The 15,576-nt window shown below is 39.8% G+C and overlaps 1 long non-coding RNA gene across 2 annotated transcripts; it reads right to left on the bottom strand.

Annotated features, from left to right (window-relative positions):
* Window positions 1-432: 432 nt before the first annotated feature.
* On the bottom strand, window positions 433-14,854 carry LOC144761926 (uncharacterized). 2 transcript variants are annotated; one of them, XR_013595952.1, is made up of 5 exons: window positions 14,729-14,854; window positions 14,282-14,439; window positions 14,094-14,193; window positions 13,927-14,008; window positions 433-1,583 (listed from the first exon to the last, which is right to left on the bottom strand). It is a non-coding gene; the product is annotated as an uncharacterized LOC144761926 (long non-coding RNA). The 2 variants fall into 2 exon arrangements; XR_013595951.1 differs by lacking the exon at window positions 13,927-14,008 and having other exon boundaries at window positions 1,376-1,583.
* Between the last annotated feature and the right edge of the window lie 722 nt (window positions 14,855-15,576).

Here is a 15,576-nt window from a genome sequence, read left to right as displayed (position 1 = left end):
GTGTGGTTTCTGGGTGATAAGACACATTTTATTTGGTCATCATCATATGGTACAGTTTATACAATCTACACTCTAATTTACAGAGTGAGGATGTTATGCTAGGGATGGAGGTGTAGCTGCTGGGTTTTGCTACTGGTAGAATACAATGACTTTCGAAGACCAAGTGCTATTTTTCAGTTAATCTGCAACTTGCTGGTTGGATGCTTGGTGGCCAATGGAACTAGGTGCCACCCACACGACAGACAAATCCACCAGGATCCTTAGTGCTATTCTAGGTCACAATCTGGCCCTGACAGCCCAAGCACAATCTGGGTCTTCTTCTTTCTTTAATGAAGAAAAAATTCCTAGGCAGTAAATACAATTCACATTACAATAATTTATACATAGTATGACGGGAAATGACCCAAACTCAGTGCAATAAATCAACAACTGTTTAAAACATATGAATTACTTTTTTATTGAGATTTATCTAAAAATGGGACATATTAAAGGGCAAAGAATCAGGGAAAATACAAGAAAGTGCATTATACATCGGGTCCAACGTATTCACCAAAAGTTACGATCGGTGAGCACTTAATTCAAAATGGTATTAAATATCGACATATACATATAATACATAAAACATACATAGGATTGATACAGACAGTAACAGAATGAAACTGATATAGTGTGGCTGAGTGACGAAAGTTCTCAGAGTTCTCAACGCGCATTTCGGCACTGGGCGTGCCTTCATCAGGAGGGCCACAAAAGTATCTCCTAAAAATTGATCAAAGAAGATATATATATATATATATATATATATATATATCTCCCAAGAAGCAAGCAGGGTCCTGCTGAGATCCTCTCTCCCAAGTCAGGTAGCGCAAAGTTATTCGGCGGACCACAAGAGCCGAATCCAATATGAAAAACACGATTGCTTCAAAGCAATAAATTGCGCACTCGGGAATCCGCTTACAAAGTGATTTATTGATTACAGTTTACACGCTACGCGTTTCGACACAATGAGTGTCTTGGTCACACGTGAGTTCCCAGGGAAGCAATGGCAGATAAAAGCATCACAAGAGTAAACATAGAGGAGGTGACTAGTAAGTTAACCATCAGTGGAGCGTAAATATGGGTGCCATTTTGTAGTGGTGTATTTTTAAAGTAAAGTAAACATCACATAGTTGTGCTCACCTAGAGCCGATTGATTCAAAGGCCAAAGGTTACTTGATACAGAGAATATATTGGTCCTCATACAATTCATAGGTTCTAGTGCCTTATGTATAATGGTAACAACTATTGTAGTACCTGTATATATACATATGATACATTCCTGCATTCCAGTAGTGCAACTGTTTCCATTCGGTCTAGTGCCCGTTGTAAACCACACATGTACATCTTGGTATTCATATGTTGGTTCTTCTCCTCTTTTTCAACATACTATGTTTATAGCCAACTACATTACCCCGGATTCGAGTGCACATCTACTATTATATAACTTGCATACAAGTGAAAGTGTCTTTCATTCCAGAGAGGAAATATTGAGATCAGAGGACCGTGAAGTGAAGGTGACGGAACCAATTTCTCTCCTCAATAATATCCTACAAAAACAAATAAACATGCCATTAAAATCTCTTCATAAAATCTTACTTATAAAAGAGGTTACAAATTGAAGTTCATTAACACATTAGATCATAATCAATACTGCAAGGCAAAACTCTGTCACATTGGCACAGTTAGTCCTATATATATATATGTATATATAGGTCTGTCAATTTTGGAAAAGGGGGGTGGTGATGGACAGAGTTTCTGAATGATGCAGAATACTCTTACCAAGTCAAGAGATCATGGTTTTAATCCATCACCGTTTTTTAGCTCACTGCACCATCCCAGCTCAGAAATTGGCTATATGCAAATTAGTCTGTTCCTGTCCCAGTGCATGATGGGAACAGGGCAAACCAAACTACCAAGCCAATTCTTCTACTGGGAAGGAAACAAGCTTCCGGGGACCGGTTTCTGGCATCACAGCCTTCTTCGGCCCGGCTTGCTTGAATCCTGATGGTGCAATGAGCAAGGGACTCACGTCTGAGTATACCCTCCCACACATAGTGTGGATAAAACCGATTTTGGAAAAGGGGGGTGGTGATGGACAGAGTTTCTGAATGATGCAGAATACTCTTACCAAGTCAAGAGATCATGGTTTTAATCCATCACCGTTTTTTAGCTCACTGCACCATCCCAGCTCAGAAATTGGCTATATGCAAATTAGTCTGTTCCTGTCCCAGTGCATGATGGGAACAGGGCAAACCAAACTACCAAGCCAATTCTTCTACTGGGAAGGAAACAAGCTTCCGGGGACCGGTTTCTGGCATCACAGCCTTCTTCGGCCCGGCTTGCTTGAATCCTGATGGTGCAATGAGCAAGGGACTCACGTCTTAGTATACCCTCCCACACATAGTGTGGATAAAAACGATTTTGGAAAAGGGGGGTGGTGATGGACAGAGTTTCTGAATGATGCAGAATACTCTTACCAAGTCAAGAGATCATGGTTTTAATCCATCACCGTTTTTTAGCTCACTGCACCATCCCAGCTCAGAAATTGGCTATATGCAAATTAGTCTGTTCCTGTCCCAGTGCATGATGGGAACAGGGCAAACCAAACTACCAAGCCAATTCTTCTACTGGGAAGGAAACAAGCTTCCGGGGACCGGTTTCTGGCATCACAGCCTTCTTCGGCCCGGCTTGCTTGAATCCTGATGGTGCAATGAGCAAGGGACTCACGTCTGAGTATACCATCCCACACATAGTGTGGATAAAACCGATTTTGGAAAAGGGGGGTGGTGATGGACAGAGTTTCTGAATGATGCAGAATACTCTTACCAAGTCAAGAGATCATGGTTTTAATCCATCACCGTTTTTTAGCTCACTGCACCATCCCAGCTCAGAAATTGGCTTTATGCAAATTAGTCTGTTCCTGTCCCAGTGCATGATGGGAACAGGGCAAACCAAACTACCAAGCCAATTCTTCTACTGGGAAGGAAACAAGCTTCCGGGGACCGGTTTCTGGCATCACAGCCTTCTTCGGCCCGGCTTGCTTGAATCCTGATGGTGCAATGAGCAAGGGACTCACGTCTGAGTATACCCTCCCACACATAGTGTGGATAAAACCGATTTTGGAAAAGGGGGGTGGTGATGGACAGAGTTTCTGAATGATGCAGAATACTCTTACCAAGTCAAGAGATCATGGTTTTAATCCATCACCGTTTTTTAGCTCACTGCACCATCCCAGCTCAGAAATTGGCTATATGCAAATTAGTCTGTTCCTGTCCCAGTGCATGATGGGAACAGGGCAAACCAAACTACCAAGCCAATTCTTCTACTGGGAAGGAAACAAGCTTCCGGGGACCGGTTTCTGGCATCACAGCCTTCTTCGGCCCGGCTTGCTTGAATCCTGATGGTGCAATGAGCAAGGGACTCACGTCTGAGTATACCCTCAATCGGTTTTATCCACACTATTTGTGGGAGGGTATACTCAGACGTGAGTCCCTTGCTCATTGCACCATTAGGATTCAAGCAAGCCGGGCCGAAGAAGGCTGTGATGCCAGAAACCGGTCCCCGGAAGCTTGTTTCCTTCCCAGTATAAGAATTGGCTTGGTAGTTTGGTTTGCCCTGTTCCCATCATGCACTGGGATAGGAACAGACTAATTTGCATATAGCCAAGTTCTGAGCTGGGATGGTGCAGTGAGCTAAAAAACGGTGATGGATTAAAACCATGATCTCTTGACTTGGTAAGAGTATTCTGCATCATTCAGAAGCTCTGTCCATCACCACCCCCCTTTTCCAAAATCTATATAGGTCTGTCAATACATGATTTCAATCGGACAATTATGTATGTACAATATTGCACTGAGCACAACAATTTGATAACTGAAGTTAGTCTACTCGAAGTTTCCACTAAGAACTACAGACAGATGAAATGAGATATGTGCCAGATAGTATAAACCTTTTACAAAAAGACAAGGGAACCCAAAAGGTATGCCATAGGGACCTTGGGCAGTATCATGTTACACAGAACAGTGGTCCCTATTTACGGACACAATAATATGCAAGAACAATAATCACACACTTAATAAGTGATATGTCTTTTGTCCAGCCGGACAAGAAATTTATTTTTTGTTCAAAGGAGTGTTAAGAGATGTGAGAACCAATAGATGCTAAGCGGGCACAGCCGTGACCCTTAACATTCAAGACAAAAGAACGGAACAGGTGGCAAAAAGGGCAAAGCACAAATGTGTCTGTGTACTTGTAGTCAGTGTTACAGACTTAAATTGTTTAGAACACACCATTGCATTTTTCAATATTGCATTCATATATTGCATATGGGGTTTTTTGGTCGACGACGTTTCGATGCCGTTTTACATATAGGGCATCATCATCAAGACAAGGAATAACATCATTGTTGTCTTAAGCATGAATTATTTACACTATGCCTTTTGTCACATTACATAAAATAATTACATGGGAACAAAAGGGGAGGGAAAAACAAAGGATAAACGTGAATTTTTGGCATGTTACTTTGAAACTCTAAAGTCTGGGTGAAGTGATGAAAGCGGCGAGTGAAGAGGTGAGGACCATGACGAAACAATTGCTGCGCGAGTAGTCGTGAGGTCGGAAACGAGTGATAGGTGAAGTGTATCGATACCAGCAACGGTTCTATAACCAAGAGCTCTGTGCCCAAACAGGACGATGTTGGTGTTCTGTCTAAGCACGAGAGAGGGATAAAAGGTGCAGGTCTTGGCGTGGTAAAAGCAAGCACTGGTGGTATTGCCATCGTTGTGCGGGATTTAAAAACAGTGAGAGGTGGTTTCTACGAGCCGTAGTGTGAAAGTTCACGATCTAGGATGAATGCTACATGCGGCATGCAGGCTGGATGTTCGCTGCGGGGGGCAATAAGGGATCGCTTACACGGTAGCTTGAGTGGCATGCACTGTATGGGGCCAAATTGAGGATCAATTGGAGGAGGACCTACGTGCGTGGTTTCCTCGTGGTCTTATTAACTCGTACATAATTTCATGGCTTCATAAGCGTTCTGAAAAAATAAGTATACAATAGGTCAAGGTGCCCGTGTTACTAGCGGTCGGGAGTGAGGCGATCGGATCGGTATATTTACCATATATGAGTAAGTCTGATTGAGAAAAAAATTTATTTTCTCGGTCCACTCGAGTGTGAGCGCGATAGCTCAGTCCGACAGGGTTTAAGCACAATGGCTGGATCTAGAGGAGGGAAAGCGAGGCTGGGTTAGCAGGGTTGAATTATCAGGCCAGGAGGCGATGTTTAAAACCATCCACTGCGACAGCCCGGAAGGGGGTAAACTTACTTGCAAGACATGGGAACACTGCGGTAATTGCGACGGATAGGTATGATGGGGATCTCAATCAGTTGTGAAGGCTGTCAAGCCTAGTGGGTTGTAGAAAGCGCGATTGGACTACCGTGGTGGGTGTCTAGTGAAAAGAAGGGGTAATCCCGGCGGCCATTTTACAGTGGTGCAGTAATAGAGGGTGATTGAGGGAGCTCAAGGACAATAGTGCACAGGACGGCGCATGTGACTTAGCCTGAATACATTGTACAAAATACAAACTCAGATTACGGGGCATTTAGACAGGAATTACAAGAAGGAGGACCAATCTTCAAGGCGGTTTAAGCCATTCCGAATGCTGTGCCCGCTTGGCATCCATTTGTTCTCACATCTCTTAACACTCCTTTGAACAAAAAATACATTTCTTGTCTGGCTGGACAAAAGACATATCACTTATTAAGTGTGTGATTATTGTTCTTGCATATTATTGTGTCCGTAAATAGATAGTATACACCATCACCAAAGTAAATCAATCGAGATTCAATATATAAAAAAGTTAGCACCACCTTAGTGTATTTACTAACTATTAAAAGCATGAAGTTAGATAGATAAGTGAGACTCAGAATGGTTATCAACAGTAGGACAGATCATTATCAAGTGAGAGGATAATGAAACCTACAGAAGGGGGCGGTTATTAGGAGCCAAATGCTTCAAAGGCAAGGGGATAAACGAGGACGATGTGTGATGACGGTATCCACTGCATCAACTCTAAATATCAGAAATTAATCGATATTATTAGAAAGAAAAAAGAGCTCTAAAGGACACATTATGTGGACCTGGGAGTGATATCTACAGTGATCCGACAAATCCAATTGGTTGCAATTAAGCCAAAGAGATGTTAGAAAGTATCTGGTAGGTTATTGACTATATGAATTGGGGAGGTCTTTATGAGAATGCTATTTTAAAATAACGGTAGACCTCTAAGGATAAATATGTTAAAGGATGGAGAATTTTGAAAGTCAATCACTTTGCCGGTTTCGGACAGATGCGTATTGACTTACATACTGATTATTGGTTATGAGAATGGAATTAATAGTAGGCGGAAAGAGAGACTAATCACATACTGACATTAGTTTCTTTACTGTCTTTATGATACATCATCTATGCAGCTTTTGCTCTAGCAATTCATGGTAATTATTTCAACACACTATTGTGTACCGTGTCAAGCTCCACCCCTGAAAGCTGTAGAAGTATACAAATTAAGGTAATCTTGCATCTAGAACTTCCTTGGTGATTTTCTGTGTAAATTCGCTCTTCTCTCTAACTCCAAACTATTTGCCTCATTAGAGCAGGACTCTCACTGGTTACCGACTGGACACACAGAATTATATTTGATGCCAACAGGCTGTGTGTCATCGTGTACTCAGAGACAGAGTGAGTTTTGCAACATTTCCAGCACCTATGGACAGTTGGAACATGATCAATTAGGTATCACATTATCGCTCGCATTCTTAAAACTTGTGAAGCCGGCTACGGATAGGGTTATATTGGCCCTTATTTCCTTTAATACCTTCGTGGCCATGACTGTTATTAAATCCATCCTCATGGCCAGTAAATTTCATATAAGTCTCAGTGGCTACCATTTGCACACATAGAATCACATTTGATGCCACAAGGTTTGTGTCATCACGTACTTCGAGACAGAGTGAGTCTTGTAAACATTCCTAGCATCTATTGAAAGTTAGAACAGGATCAGTCAGGTATAAAATTAACGCTCGTATTCAGAAGACCTTTTAGGCTTACTGCAGATAGGGTGATATTTGCCCAGATTTCCTTTAATACCTTTGTGATCCCGCCTACTATTAATTCCATTCTCATAACCAGTAATCAGTATGTAAGTCAATACGCATCTGTCCCAAACCGGCAAAGTGATTGATTTTCAAAGTCCTCCATCCTTTAACATATTTATCCTTGGAGGTCTGCCGTTATTTTAAAATAGCATTCACCCCCATAAAGACCTCCCCAATTCATATAGTCAATAACCTACCAGATACTTTCTAACATCTCTTTGGCTTAGTTGCAACCAATTGGATTTGTCGGATCACTGTAGATAGCACTCCCAGGTCCACATAATATATCCTTTAGAGCTCTTTTTTCTTTCTAATAATATCGATTAATTTCTGATATTTAGAGTTGATGCAGTGGATACTGTCATCACACATCGTCCTTGTTTATCCCCGTGTCTTTGAAGCATTTGGCTCCTAATAACCGCCCCCTTCTGTAAGTTTCATTATCCTCTCACTTGATAATGATCTGCCCTACTGTTGATAACCATTCTGAGTCTCACTTATCTATCTAACTTCATGCTTTTAATAGTTTGTAAATACACTAAGGTGGTGCTAACTTTTTTATATATTGAATCTCGATTGATTTACTTTGGTGATGGTTTATACTATCTGGCACATATCTAATTTCATCTGTCTGTAGTTCTTAGTGGCAACTTCGAGTAGACTAACTTCAGTTATCAAATTGTTGTGCTCAGTGCAATATTGTACATACATAATTGTCCGATTGAAATCATGTATTGACAGACCTATATATATATATATATATATATCTTCTTTGATCAATTTTTAGGATATACTTTTGTGGCCCTCCTGATGAAGGCACGCCCAGTGCCGAAACGCGCGTTGAGAACTTTGAGAACTTTCATCACTCAGCCACACTATATCAGTTTCATTCTATTACTGTCTGTATCAATCCTCTGTATGTTTTATGTATTATATGTATATGTCGATATTTAATACCGTTTTGAATTAAGTGCTCACCGATCGTAACTTATGGTGAATACGTTGGACCCGATGTATAATGCACTTTCTTGTATTTTCCCTGATTCTTTGTCCTTTATTATGTCCTATTTTTAGATAAATCTCAATAAAAAAGATTTTCATATGTTTTAAACAGTTGTTGATTTATTGCACTGAGTTTGGGTCATCCCCCCGTCATACTATGCATAAATTAATGTAATGTGAATTGTATTTACTGGCTAGGAATTTTTTCTTCGTTATAGTATTGCCCTGTCCTAGGAGTCCCTAAACCGTACAGGGTGTCCTTGATATTCTTCTTCTTGCTTTGCCATCTTACAAATGTTATGAAAAGTCTTCACCTGGCTCCACTTAGTTGGAAAGAAAACTGTTGTACAGACTCTTATTATTTCTTACCTAGATTATTGAGATGGCCTAGGTTTAGACATCCCGATTTACATAACATGAAATACTTGAAATCATGCAAAATTCAGCTTCCCAACTGATATTCACATTTCCCACTGAGGGCACCGGCTGCATTCTACAAATCCAAATAACGTGACAATCTAGAATCATGTCTTTTTAAAAAAAAATATATAGAATTTTTTATTGAGAGTTCAATACATGATTCAACATACATATACAAAATAAAGTGCTTACGGTGCCTGATTTCAATTTTTTGGGGTGATATATTCCCTCAGGCATAATCCATTCTTAGATCTCATCAACGTCAGAATATCAGAATTCATAAACAAAGTGCCTAAAACCAGAAAAGCCAAATAGAGCCACGCTTTGCACAATTTCCCTTTAACATTTTGTTTTAAAGAGATCACAGATTCAATTTCCTATTAACTATCAGTGTTTCTCAAATTTCATCAGAGACCCTAACCTTAAAGCATAGCGTCTCTCCAGCTCTTTAACTTTATGTAGTTTAGCTTTCCAGGCTTGTAATGTGGGTACAATATTACTTTGCCAATTTTGTAGAATTGAAGATCGTGCCACCAGGGCTGATATAACTAACCACCCCTCTTTCATTTTCTCCATTGTTATGCTTGGAGAATATCCCAGAACTGCAATATATTTGTCAATAGTTAATGCTTGGCATGTAGTCATTTTGAGATATTTCTCAATTTCTTCCCATAATTGCTTTATCTTTGGGCAATCCCAAATAATATGAGTCTAAGTACCTCCTCCTTCCTCAGAGCAGCGAAAACACCTATCCTCGATCTGGGGGTATGTATTATGCAGTAACGATGGTGTCCTATATATTAACCATTTTGTATAAAATTGCATTCTTTAAAAATTCCCGCCTCTTTATGTTGTTAAATTAAATGTATTCATTTTATTCCAGACCGCTCTAGGGATCTGGAAACCTTCCTTCTTCTGCCATTTATCTTGGGCTTTTTCGTAGACAGCTGAAGATTTATTTTCGTTAAGAATTTTCACCCAGTTGCTTACTGACCACTTATCAGTTGTTTCTTGCATTGCTTCGCTTAGTTTTGATCTTACTCGTAGCGATCTAGGGTCAATATTTTCTAAAAAGTGTTTGATTTGAATAAATGACCACTTAAGCATATCCCTTGAATGATGCAGCCCAATCTCTATTTCTGGCCACTTTTTCAGGGAGTCCGAGTTGAGAAAGTCTCTCACTTGCCTGTGCCCATTCTCTTCCCATTTCTTTAATACACCTGTTTGCAACAACCTGACCTCCCCAGTATATAGGTCAGCCAATTTTGTAGAGGCATTTAATCGTGGGATATCATGAAATTTCAACAGTTGAATTTTTTGTTTTAAAAGCCACTGGAGAACCTTATATTGCACTTTCTTTGGGTTCTTGGCTATCATCATCGGATCTGTGATTTTATATTCATCTGTTATTTTTCCCATAAAAGAATTTTCCATATCTGTAGAGCTAAGCTGGTTATAAAATCTTTGGTTATTGTGTGCAAAGTTTGCGTAATAATATTCCCTTAGGTTTGGGAGGGATAACCCTCACTCCTCAATTCGGTATTTTAAAGTGGCTAGTGCTAGTCTTGGTTCTTTGTTGGCCCAGGGGAAGAATGTGAATAAACTATCTAATTCTCTGAAAAAAGATGATTGTAGTACACATGGGACTGCTGCAAATAAAAAGTTAAGTAGTGGTAAGATTGCCATTAGCAAAAGTGCCACCCAACCTATTATAGATCTTGGGAGTTGATTCCATTTAACTAGTAAACATTTGACATTTGGTACCAAGGGGTGGTAGTTTAATATGTATAACTATTTCTGAAACCTGTATCCCCTTGGGCCGGGGGTTATGTATTAGTCGAAAACTTGGTACTAGTGTCTCAGCCGAGCAGTTACATAGCAAAACTTCTGTCTTGTCCCTATTTATTTTATATCCACCTATTGCCTGAAATTCTGAAAAAAACTCTAGTATTTCCTTCTGAATGGTCTCCCCGGGTTTTAAAAAAAAACAATGTAATCAGCATATAGTTTTAAATTGATCATGCCCTGTAGGGGGGCAGTTTGTAAAGCTTTTTGCCAGATGGCTATTGCCAGGGGCTCCATGAATAAGGCAAATAAAATTGGAGAAAGAGGGCACCCTTGCCTAGTACCCCATCTCATTCTGCAGGTGCCCACATTTCTAAAATAATTATTATTTGGGCTTGTGAATCCTTATATAAATGTCTTACTATTTGTATAAAACCTTCTGGAAAACGAAACCTAGCAATAATTTAAAAAAAGACACTCCCAGGACACCCGATCGAAAGCTTTCTCAGCATCTAAAAACCACACCTGTGCCTCTATATTATTCTTTTTAAAATAGTCCAAAGCTTCTATAAAAAGTTGTACTTGCTGAGAGTTGTCTACCAGCAACAAAGCCATATTGGACCATGTGGATCAAGAATCCCACAATTTTATTGAGCCTGTTGGTGAGAAGCTTTGTGAAAATGTTGTAATCCACCTTGAGAAGGCTTATTGGCCTATAGGAGTTGGTGGTTTCCCTGTGAAAGGAGGCCGTTGGCATACTCCCTTTTAGTATGTGGTTAGCTAGTTTAAGAAGCTGCGTACTCAAAATCGGGGCACATTTTTTTAAATAGTTCCACTGGCAGTCCATCTTCCCCAGTCACTTTACAATTTGCCATAGATCTAGTTGTTATTTCTATTTCTTCAAGAGTGAATTCTGCTGTTATAAATTCTCTATGTCCTCTGCTCAAAAATGGAATTGGTAGCTTGTCTAAAAAGTTTGCAATATAGTAATGTGATGATTGTTGGTCTGTCTGGTATATTCTCTAAGAATGTCTAAGAAGAGCCTCCCCTACATCCGAGGACCTCGTTAAATGTGCTTTGGATTCCCCGTCTATCAGTGATTCAATTCTATTTTGGGCCTCTTTTTCTTTTGCATGCCACGCAAGTAGTCTCCCTGTGTATTCACCTTCCTCGTATTTGTTTTGTAGGTATGCTGTGTTCGCTGTGGCTCCTAATTGATAGCAACATTCCTGCATTTCCAATTTTGCTTGTATCAGCTCTTGTTTTGATGCTGGGTTTCTATTTTTATTTTGAAGCCGTAACTCAATCTGGAGTCTTTTTTCCTTTCTAGCCCTTTGTAGGGGTATTTATTTAGATGTATTAATCCCTCGTAGCCTTAAAGGTATCCCATACTATATCTACTGGGACAGTATCTGTGCTGCTAGTGAAAAAGCTACTAATTTAGTTTGCTACCTCTCTGCACGAATCCTCTCTTTATAAGTTGATTTTTTTTTCGAAATACCACCTCCCAGGTGATCTTTCCCACCCAACCCTGGCTATTACCATTTGGACTAATGCGTGGTCTGAGACGACATTAGAATGTAATCATGCGTGCTCATTGTGAGAACATGTGAAACCAGAAAGAAATTTATCCTAGAAGCTGTGTTATATTTTTCTGAGAAGCATGAAGAAGCATGTTTTCCATGGGTTCCGGAGGTGCCATGGACCTACCAAGTCTAGATTCCTTTTACAACTGGCCACTGCAAAAGCCACCTGAGGGTTATTTTGTTTCCGTGCACTCATATAAGAATCAACCGATGGGTCCAGAAGAACGTTAAAATCGCCCTACCATATAATAGGGCCAGGGATGCCGGAGAGGGCCTTTTTGAGCTGCAGTAGCGGGAGAGGGTTATCGAGAACTGGCACGTACTTTACAGCTAAGGTGAGATTTATCTGATTCAAACTTCCAGGCATAAAAACCCATCTCCCCCCTGGATCCGCCTGCGTGACTTTTGCTTGAAATTGTACATGCTTACCTACAAATATTCCCGCCCCCATCTGCGCACAACGAGCATTTGATGAACAATGGAAGCCTGCCCAGCTCTGAAGAATCTTACTCGCATCCAATGGGCTCCTAAAGTGAGTTTCTTGTAGAAGTATAGCATCTGGATTGTAACTTCTAAACCAGCTTCCTATTGCCTGAGCTGTGCGTTTATTGTTCATTCCATTGGCATTAAAAGAGAGTATTGTAAAATCTTTTCTGCCCATTATCTACAAGTAATTATGCTGAAAAATGGCTTGCGTTTTTCTAGGAACCCATCGTTGTACCCATACACTCCCCGGTTTCTCAAAAAAGTGCTGTGTGTGCGCATAATGGTATTTTATTTTTTTTACACCTTCCAGGTAAGTGCCACAGTTTCAAAAATAGAGCCCGTGCAAAGCTAGAGTACACCTAAAATATATAGAATTATATGTGCCTAGTCTCATCTTTTGAAAAAACTTCCCTCCAGACGAGGATCGAGTTAACTTTACTGGGGGCAGTCTTAAAAATGTACTCCCTTTGGGACATAATCATACCACATATATCGATACTCAAACCAATGACACTTGCCACACCACACAATCACACAATGGCCAATTAATCCAAAAGTGTAAATGTTTATTTTTCAATATTTCATAAAGCTGTTAAAATCAGGTTTGAGCTATTATCTCTTAATAAAAACACAAGATATCAATGCACTGTTTCACAATCTTCTCCTCCAAGTTATTGCAAATGCTGTCTATTAAAAAAAATTCATAACATAATACCGTGCAACAGGGACAGATCATCATAAGCAAACATTTTGCAAAAAAATCATATTTGTACAAAAGCATACATAAAAAACATCAAATCTATTATTCAAAGTAAAAAAGACCAAGAAGCAACGCGTTTCGGTGGGATTAAAGGTCCAACCACCTTCTTCCGGCACAATAATAACAATTTAAAAAGGTCCCAGCACTTTGAATCTATTATAAAAAAAAACAGAAGGAAGGGAATATCTATTTGTGAACTTGCATTTCATTTAATAATACAATCTTCACACCATTATTCACTTTTAACAGTACATATACATAATAATAAACAAATACATTTCAGATTGTTGGCCATACATTCTCTCCATCAGTAGCGCGCCCAGGGCGACAAATCCCTGTTTCACAGGAATATACACACACATGTATGTATAAATCTATGTGAAACCACTGACAATGCAGGTTCTATACACATCACGAGTTTCATTACTTCTCACATTGTTGCAAGTTTCATTACTTCTCACATTGTGGGCATTCATTTCTATTCTACTATTAGACTCAGATCAAGGCCAACCACCTCCGCTTTCTTATAAAAAACTCAGTGGTACCCCCCTCCTTTAATATCACTCTAGATGGAAACTGACTTTAATAATCATGCATTTATTGCGCAGATGGATGACCCTTGCACACTTCCCAATAACCATCAACAAGATCTTGTCTTCCATTATTGCAGCCAATAATATGCAATATAATTGCACCTACCTTCTTATCAATTGGAGTTATTGGTGCTTAGGGCAGTACTAGGGTAACATTCAAAACTTCAACCTCCTCAGATTGTATGTCTCTAAAGGGAGAATAAAGCAATGTCATGGATTTTCTGTTTGCCCGGGCCATAACACTCCCTCAGTCATATTGATGAACAAACCTACCTAGAAAAAATCAGCAGGTACTCCTGATGTATAATCTCACCATCCAATAAATAGGTACAGATGTCACTGGGCGAATGCTGTTATCTGAATCAACTGACTTCTATAATAAAGCAACACAAAAACTTTCATTAATTGAGTTCAAATTTGTCTAACCACACTATCTAGAATCTGCTTTACACTATAATTACCTGATATAGTAAGTCAATGTTGCCAGAGGAATGGCATCCTATTCTGGAAAGTTATCAATAGACCGTATATCCTGATGGCGATTCCTCAAACACGATCCTCTCTAATGGGGGGATGTTTTTGTGTCGTCGCGTGATATTAAAAAAACGCTACCGGGGTCCTAAATAAATGAAAACAATGAGTTCAACTAAAAGTGCCTGTATCAATACAGCACATACAAAAGCATATCTCGATGTACAACGATATGCATGAGTCAGGAAACCCATAATAATTCAAGCAACATACTGCTACTTAATTACCAAACGCTTTTAAAAAAAAGGCATGACAGACAAAGCATAAATGGTGCTCTCTGCCTTAAAAGTAAGTCAGCGTCTTCATTTAAAGTCTGACAATTACGACTCCTTAATCACAGCCCCATTACTCTAACGAGGCTCACAACCCTTTATTACCGGGATTAAATAATCTCCGTCTCTTCCCGTGCGTCTATTTCAAACGCTATCCCGGCGTTCTCTGTCTTTATATATCTTTCTTGCTCCTGCATCACACGCCTCTGCCGCCATTACGCAGCACTCCACTGCCGCGTGTAGAATAAGTGAAGTAGAGAAAGGACTGCTTCTTCGCACGATCAGTCCACCATCTTTAAGTGGTGATACCGCATTCTCGCAAATGAATGCTAAAATATATGAATATGTTCACTTATATCTAATTACTCGATGTTGTCTACATGCCTCCCAGTCATAGATGCTTCTCTTTTTCTTACTATTAACACTCGTATTGGATGTTCTAGCCTATTATCCTTACAGTTAACCTCTCATCTTCTTATAATTTCTGATTATGTCTCAGCAGATCTAACTAATGCAGGCAATTATTTATTCAGACAGTCCCATTCCTCCCTTGTATTGAGTCCTAAAGGTCGAATAAATACCATTGTTCCCTTGCCTTATGTTTGGCATCTATACTGCCGCCCGTTTATTATTCCAGACTTTCTCTAGAATAAATCAGAAAAAATATTTTTCTTTGTGGTTCAGCTCGCTAAAATGTGATACCAAAGGTGCATTCCATTTTTTCGTCTTAATGGCTGACTTGAGTTCAGCCATACGCACCCTCAATTCACGGCTTGTCTCTCCTATGTACGCTAAGCCACATGGGCAGCGCACCATATAGATGACATTCTTACTGCGACAATTATTCAGAGTGTGTGCAGTTATGGTTACGCCATTGTGTGTGATTTCCTTTGCCACCGCACATTGCTCACACATCTGGCAATTGCCACAACGTACATTGCCCCTTGCTCTTG

The sequence above is a fragment of the Lissotriton helveticus genome, chromosome 6 (assembly GCF_964261635.1).
Source record: "Lissotriton helveticus chromosome 6, aLisHel1.1, whole genome shotgun sequence".
In the NCBI taxonomy this organism is placed as follows: Eukaryota; Metazoa; Chordata; class Amphibia; order Caudata; family Salamandridae; genus Lissotriton; species Lissotriton helveticus.
Note: the sequence above shows the minus strand (reverse complement) of the source record. Positions and strands in the feature narration are given on the sequence as shown.